This window comes from Galeopterus variegatus, unplaced genomic scaffold (genome assembly GCF_000696425.1).
Source record: "Galeopterus variegatus unplaced genomic scaffold, G_variegatus-3.0.2 Scaffold683, whole genome shotgun sequence".
In the NCBI taxonomy this organism is placed as follows: Eukaryota; Metazoa; Chordata; class Mammalia; order Dermoptera; family Cynocephalidae; genus Galeopterus; species Galeopterus variegatus.
Genome location: NW_007726794.1, coordinates 14,190 through 21,346, shown reverse-complemented (window position 1 = coordinate 21,346; position 7,157 = coordinate 14,190). Strand labels below are relative to the sequence as shown.

General features: G+C 47.4%; 1 protein-coding gene across 1 annotated transcript in view; it reads left to right on the top strand.

The window, feature by feature from the left end:
• Positions 1-5,257: 5,257 nt before the first annotated feature.
• GREM1 (gremlin 1, DAN family BMP antagonist) overlaps positions 5,258-7,157 on the top strand; it is a 10,539-nt gene continuing 8,639 nt past the window's right edge. Inside the window, exon 1 of the mRNA XM_008571339.1 lies at positions 5,258-5,414. The gene's annotated coding sequence lies outside the window, so the exon portion shown is untranslated. The remainder of the gene's footprint in view (positions 5,415-7,157) is intronic.

Here is a 7,157-nt window from a genome sequence, read left to right as displayed (position 1 = left end):
CAATTTTTTTCCAAGAGTGAGGTCACATCAAAGAGCTCAAAACAAATAGAAACTTTTTAGATTTAACAAGAGTCAGCCAGTCTGCAGACGAAGATGGGAGCCTCATTTCAAATGGGTTTCATTACATTTAAGGTACTTGATATGTGAATTTTTGCTGAGAAATACATTTCTGTCTCTGCCTTTCTGTCTTGTCTCACTCGCCAGTCTCTGTTTGTAATCTCGGCATGGGAGTTTCAGCCTCTTCCTACACACGTTCAGGCATCTTCTGGTCTCTTTTTCTCAGCTTCTGTCATTGCAGCAGAAACATCCTGAGAACTGTAACTTTTGTTTAAAGTTGCTGGTACAGTGCAGGCAAAGGAGAGCCAGAGGGTTTGCAGTTCTGCCTGTGCCCCACTGTGGGGTAGTTATACCACTTCCTGGTTTTACCAAAAAATAGAAGTTACTGTGTCATTTGCTGGGATGATAGCACTCGTTTTCTTTCCTCCCTCCTCCCTGCCTCTGTCCCTCTCTCCCTCCCTTCTTCTATCTCTTTCTTTCCCTCTTACTTTTTCCCTTTCCCTTCCCCTTCCTCTCCTCCTCCCTATGCAAGTACTCATTTGGTAGCTTTATCAAGCATTTACCATGCATTATGCACTGTGGATATAAAGATACATAAGACATGACCCATGATGATATTAGGCTTTTATTGTTTTTATTTTAGTTTCCAATTGAACTCTAGTATCCATGCAGACACTGGTGTTTATTAGATGTCTGGCATGTTGGCAGAGCGTTTTTACTTAATTCTATCATCCACCCAGAGGCAGGTGTTATTACCATTCCTATAGAACAGATCATTGAATTTAGGCTCTGAGAGTTTTTTAAATATCTAACCCAGAGGCATTCATTTCCTATGAAGAGGAGTCAGGAATTTATCCTGGTTTTTCTGATCCAAGTTCAGCACTTTTTTCCATTGTGCCTGCATATTGACCGTGAAGGACTACAACCATACCTTCGTGCTTTCACCTTTTGCATACGGCACTGCACATGTCGTGTATATAATAAATACTTGTCTGCAATCAGGTACAAGTTGTATTAAAATGGTCTGAATAATGCATTCTTTCAGATATTTGTATTTGGTGGCATTGCTCAGAATTCTGACATGCACATGCACTTCTCATATACAGGAAACTTGTAAACATTTTACTGCTTATGTGTAGAAAGCAAGGTGGACAGCAAGGAGTTGACCCTCAGATAGGTCAGCAGACATGTAAACATCAATAAGGGCTTGTCTGTGTTCTGAAAACATGCCTACTGCAATTGGAGCTGGTTACAGAAGACACACAGGAAGCAAAAATCCTCAGTGCCCAAATGATAGTGAAAATCACTCTTGAATTAATAATTTTTCATGATTTAAAAAATTTTTTTGAAAGCACTATAAAGTTGAAATATCTTTTGTCTTGCTCCCCAGTCCATCTCCTCCCATCCCTATTCTGGTAAATACCATCAAACTGGTCTGGATTCCAATCCACTATTTATACATCTATATGAACACATGTTTTTATAAACAATTTATACTATTGTTTTGGGCATTTGTTATAAAATATACATAATGGTGCCATACTGCTTGTATCATTCTGCCGCTTGCTTTTTTTTTTTTTTCAGGAATCACCGTGTTTTTGAGCTCTCCATGTTGAAATATAAAAATTTACTCCATTCTTTTTAGTAGTTATATGGCATTTTGTCATATGAATAAAATAATTTCTTATACTTTCTCTTGTACTTGCTGATGAAGATTAATATTGCTACAAATGATGCTGCAATAGACATGCTCACACAAGATTCTAGTCCTCATACTATGTGTTCAAGCTCTTCTAAGGTATTCACTTAGAAGTGGAATGGCTGTGTGATATATTAGCTGCATGTTTAATTTTGACATATATTGACAAATTACGCTCTGAAAAGATCATACCAATTTACACTTTCACTAGAAATGCATTTGCTTACCTGCTTATCCATACTTTTTTTCAATACTAGATATCGTCAGACTTAAATCTTTGCTAACCTGATAGACAAGCAAAAGTATTTCATCTTGTATTTCCCCAATTAACTGTTGTAATCTAACATCTTTTCATGTTTATTGGTTGTTCAGGTTTTTTTGTGTGTGTGTGTGTGAATTGCCTGGTCATGTGCTTTGCCAATATTTTTTCCAATTGGATTAATTGTGGGGTTTTTTCCCTTGCTAATTTATAAGAGAAATCCATTCTGGACATGAATTTTTTAACTGTTATTTGACTGTTGCAAATATATTTTTATTTAACCATTGTCAAGTTTATTGTTTATTAATTTTTTCTTTAGAGAGGGTGTAAAAGGTCAGTTCCAAATATGTACAGGGCTTTATTCTTTTTAATTCAATGCCAAATGGCATACATAGTCTCTGCAATTGAATGAACAGTTGTAAATAGCTTCTGCAGATCTAAGCAAAAACTTCCATACAAAGGCCTTCAAAGTTCTTCCTCAGACCTGGAGAGTAGCCTCCTCTTAGCATCTTGGGGTTAGACAGCGACAAACATTCTATACATAGGTAGACAAAACAAGAGAAATAGACTTGACTTTACAAACCAGTAGCTGAGCAGGATCTACTCTTCTCACAACAGCCTCAAAGTAATTTGAAAGTAGTTTCATTAAGTGAAATTTATCTTTTAGTGATCATTATATAGGCATCTCAGATTTAAAGTTTTAACTACATGGAGTCATTCTATTTCCTCCTCTTACTAGGAGTAGATTTCAATTATATAATTATGCTTAAAAAGGTCTAAGGAGTTTGTTCTCTTATGCCTTCATCCTGATGGGATCACAGTTTGCAATGACTGGTTGAGAGCTGAGGAAACACAAATATGAGGCAAAAACTTGCATATCTGTATATAAATATTTACAAACATACCAGACTATAAACCCTGTGAGGTGAGGGCCTGTGTTTACCATATTTACAATGGTTATATCCTCAGAATTTGTCTCAATGGATAATCCTAGGTCATGGGAATGTGCTGAACATTCTCAATCCACAGCTAACAGCTATTTATTGAAACCCAATTCTGTGTTAGACATTCTCTATTCTATGTGCTTCATGTAATCAAAGTGACCAAGACAGACAAAGTCCTGCCCTCATGAAACTTCCATTCAAGAGGCAGGAAATACTATAATGCCAGGGAGACAGAAGCAACAATGAAGAGAAATGACATCGTTAAATGGGATCCAAGGTTGTGTGTGTGTGTGTGTGTTGGGGGCGGGGGGGGGGTACGGGACACGTGTTTCTATCTTAGAGGATGTGGTCCGAGAAGCTTCCTGCAGAACAGTCGTAGTGATTATCAACATTTACTACGTGGAGATATATAAAACCACAGTGTCAGGGCTCCAAAAACAATCACTTTCATTTGAGCATATAAATTATGCCTCTTTGTATTTTTATTTGGGGCAGTTTATATGTCTGGGGGGGGATGTAACTAAAGTATTGATTTAGATTAGAAGGAGTTAATGAATTTGTAAAAATGCTCCCTTTTCTCTGAGGGAATAATTTACGTGCTGAGAGAACAGCTGGCTCCCTACCGCTTGGTGGTGGGTTTTGACTGAACTGTTCATTGTTTTAAGTATTTTGTGTATTTTTGACTACCTATCTCTCCAGGAACCCACCTGACTAGCATAGGTCTTTATGCTGGTTGAATGTTCCCATCCTGCAGACAACTATAAACTGTGGCTCAGGCAAGGATTTAACAAAAAAATTATTGAGAAGCTTGTAAAGTGCAGCACTAAGTTTATGTATAGAAACTGCCATTCGCACAAACGAAACATTCAGACAACTAAAATTCTCTAGATATTAACTTAATGCAGACTTCCTCTTGCTTCGTTTATTTTTTAAAATCCGTTTCAAGTTCCTAACAGTATCTAGTAGGTATTCAGTATGTTTCCTGCTGCCTCCCCCTAACGCCTAAAGAGAAAAAATTATGCTGTTTTCTGGTTTTGTTTTGTTTTCCTAGCCAAGTACTTAAATCACGGATGTTTCCTAAGTATCTTTTGATGGGTTTCATTGTTTCGTTTATTTTGCTTTGGGCGGTACAGACACCTTCAAATTTCCTTCTATAACAAATCTTTTTCAGCGTCTTCACTTGTCTGGCTGATGGAGCCGTTCTGCAGACCTTGCATACCGTTGACTTTTGCACGGGCTTTAACTTCGACACAGAACTTACGGCCTCTTTAAGGAACCAGTTTTCAAACTAAGAGAACAAATGAAAGCGTTCGCTCTTCTTTCGAAAAACCCTTCTACACTTGGTATGTTCTCCGCTATTCATCGGATCCTTACTAATGAATACAGAATGTGACATCGGTTGTTCAAGTACATAGGTCTTTTTTCTTAAATTTCTGGGAAGTTATTTCCTTATCTAACGTTTTCTTTTTCTGATTTATTCTTTAATATGCTACAGAAAAACCCTCTCGCTTAGCGACTGTTCCCTTTCTTTTTCAGATCACTTAGGAATGGAAACCTTTACTTTTGAAGGTCCTTTTACTTTTATTTTCCCCCGGTTACTCCCCTCTGTCCACTCACAGCCGAGGCCGCCGGCATCTGAGCTGAAAGGACCCGTGGCAGGCGAGGAGAGGAGGGTGTCCTCTTGGCGACAGGCTCCTGCTGGCGGCCGGCAAGCCCGCCGGGGTTAGCGCGGGCGCCGGGGTCAGCGCCCTCGAAGTTGGGGGCCTCGGGCCGAGCCGCGCTGGAGCCGAGGCGACCGCTCAGGCAGAGCGTCCCGCAGTCCCGTTCCCTCCAGGAGGAAAGAACCTTAACGTGTCGCGATCCCACGGGGATCTTGCTCTTCCCTGTGCGGTCTCCGCTACTGAGCGCGGGGCTACAGCAGGCGAAGCAGGGCGGGCGAGAGGAAAAGCCCAGACCCGGGCCGGAGGAGGAACGAGGGGCCAGGAGCCGGGGGGATTTCCTCCCGCGCTTCCCTCTCCATCGGGAGCGGAAAATGTGATTTGCTGTGCATTCCAGGCGCGGTTCCCTGGGGTGACCTCTCCCAGCCCGCCCGGGCGGGGGGAGCAGACAAAGAGGCGAGGCGGGCGAAGAGTGGACCCCGCAGGGAAGCAGGAGGGGTGCAGGGGGCGGGGGCAGTACCGGGAAAGGGGGCGGATGCGGGTCCGGCGGCGGCGGCGGCGCCTGGCCAATGGAGAGGCGCGGCCACGGGCGCCGCGCTCGGCCGCTTGCATTTAAACGGGAGACGGCGCGGTGCCTGGCACTCGGTGCGTCCTCTGCGGACCGGGCGACCCAGTACTCGGCGACAGCGTCACTCTCGGCCCCACTGACCCCGCGCCGAGCCCGGGCGGCTCGGGCCGCGGCTGCACTCAGCGCCACGCGTGGAGAGCGCAAGCCCGAAGACCCGCCGCACTGACAGGTGAGCGCAGAGACGCCCAGCAGCGGTGTACGGGTGTGTGGCGGTCTGACTGTATGTGTGTGTGCGCGCGCGCGAACGTGGGGACCCTCACACGAACCCCAGGTCCCGCTCAGGTCAGACGCGCGGCAGCCCTCCGTGTGCGCAGGCCGAGGCCCTGTGTTTCCGTGAGGGTGAACCACGAGTAAGCATCGTGGAGTCCTTGACGAGGTCGTGGGTGCGGTGACCTCGCTGCGTTAGGTCTGCAGGGACATGTAGGGAAAGTGTGTCAAGAGCAGGCGGGATGACCCCGCATCCCACTTCCACCTCCTGGCGCTCGCGGCAGCAGCGTCTGCCAGATGCGCCCGCACGGCGAGTGCGCGGAGTCGGGGCGGCCGGGGCGTGAGAGCAGCGCGGCAGGGAGCAGGAGCAGCGGGGACTTGCGGCTCGGCCGCAGACAACTCGGCAAGTTGCTCTGAGAGGGTCCCATAGAGTTGAGGCACTGCGCTGGGGCTGGGGGCATCTTGCGGCGTCCGTCGGAGTCTGGCGAGTGATTCTGCTGGAGGCTCGGAGAATCCGCGATGTGTGCATTTACCCATCCTCGAGGTGAGATGGAGACTGGCAAGAGCGGAGCCTCGGGTTCAGCCGCTGCGCAAACCCGAGTGGCGGGTAAGCGGACAGCTGGAGCGCGGGGTCCAGCGAGCCCGCGGTGCTCACACGGCGCACAGCACACACACTCAGGTGCTTCCTGCGCACTCGCGGGCGCTCGGTTCTCTCCCAGCCTCTCCCGGCCCCACGCGCGCCTCGGCCGAACAGCTGAAGTTCAGGCGCCAGGCGGCGACCACGGCCGGTTGCGACTTCCGCGAGTACCCCTTTATCTGTGTCCTAAAGGCCCCATCTACGCCTCGCTGCGTCCCGCTAGCGACCGACGGCGCGGGACTGGCGGCGGGAGGCTGGTCTGCGGCTCCAACGCGCTGGTGGTCCCCAGTCTTCGCCCGCCGCCTGGCTCACCCCACTCCGCTGGTCCCTCTGCAGCTCTTGGAGCGAGGCCCGGGAGGAGGGGGACGTCGGGGCCATAGCTACTTGTAGACTATAGGCTTGGAAAGAGCAGACTCGCCACCACTCTCGCTTGGCATTAACTTAGGATCCTAGCTCCACCTTGGGGGCGCCCCAGCTTGGCTTTGGTGAAGGTCCCCAGGCGAGGCTGGGGGCGGGCGCGAGATGACGTGCTGCGTACCCCTTCCCGCGCGCCCAGAGCTGTCCCAAATGATGTCCCCGTCGAACCCGGCTGCCGCCTTCCTCTCCTCGACCGACTCCGAATCCCGGCTCTTTTAGACAGAAATACAGCCTCGACGTTGGGCTAAAATCTCCTCTTAAATGGTCCGAGGGCAGAGAGGCGACCATCCGTAGGTAATTGGATCTCCTGATAAAAGAGCACATCCGAGCGGTGTGTGCGTCTGTTTACGTTCCCCTTCGAGATGGTGCCAGGACACGAACTGATTAAAACAATCTATTGTGTTAAGTGGGTCGCCAGGGTTTTACGCTGTCTCAGGAACCCCAGAGTAGTGGCTTCCTTCTGGCTGTACACACAAGTTAAATAAATAGCGTAGAAGAGGTTAAGATAACCCCGATCCCAGGGTGAGGAGTTTTCTTTCACCCCTAGGGCTTCCCCCCTCCCCTTTTCTTTCTTTTTTCTTTTCTTTCTTTCTTTCTTTTTTTTTTTGGACCTTTCTTTCTTTTTTTTTTTTTTTGGACGGGGGGGGGGCG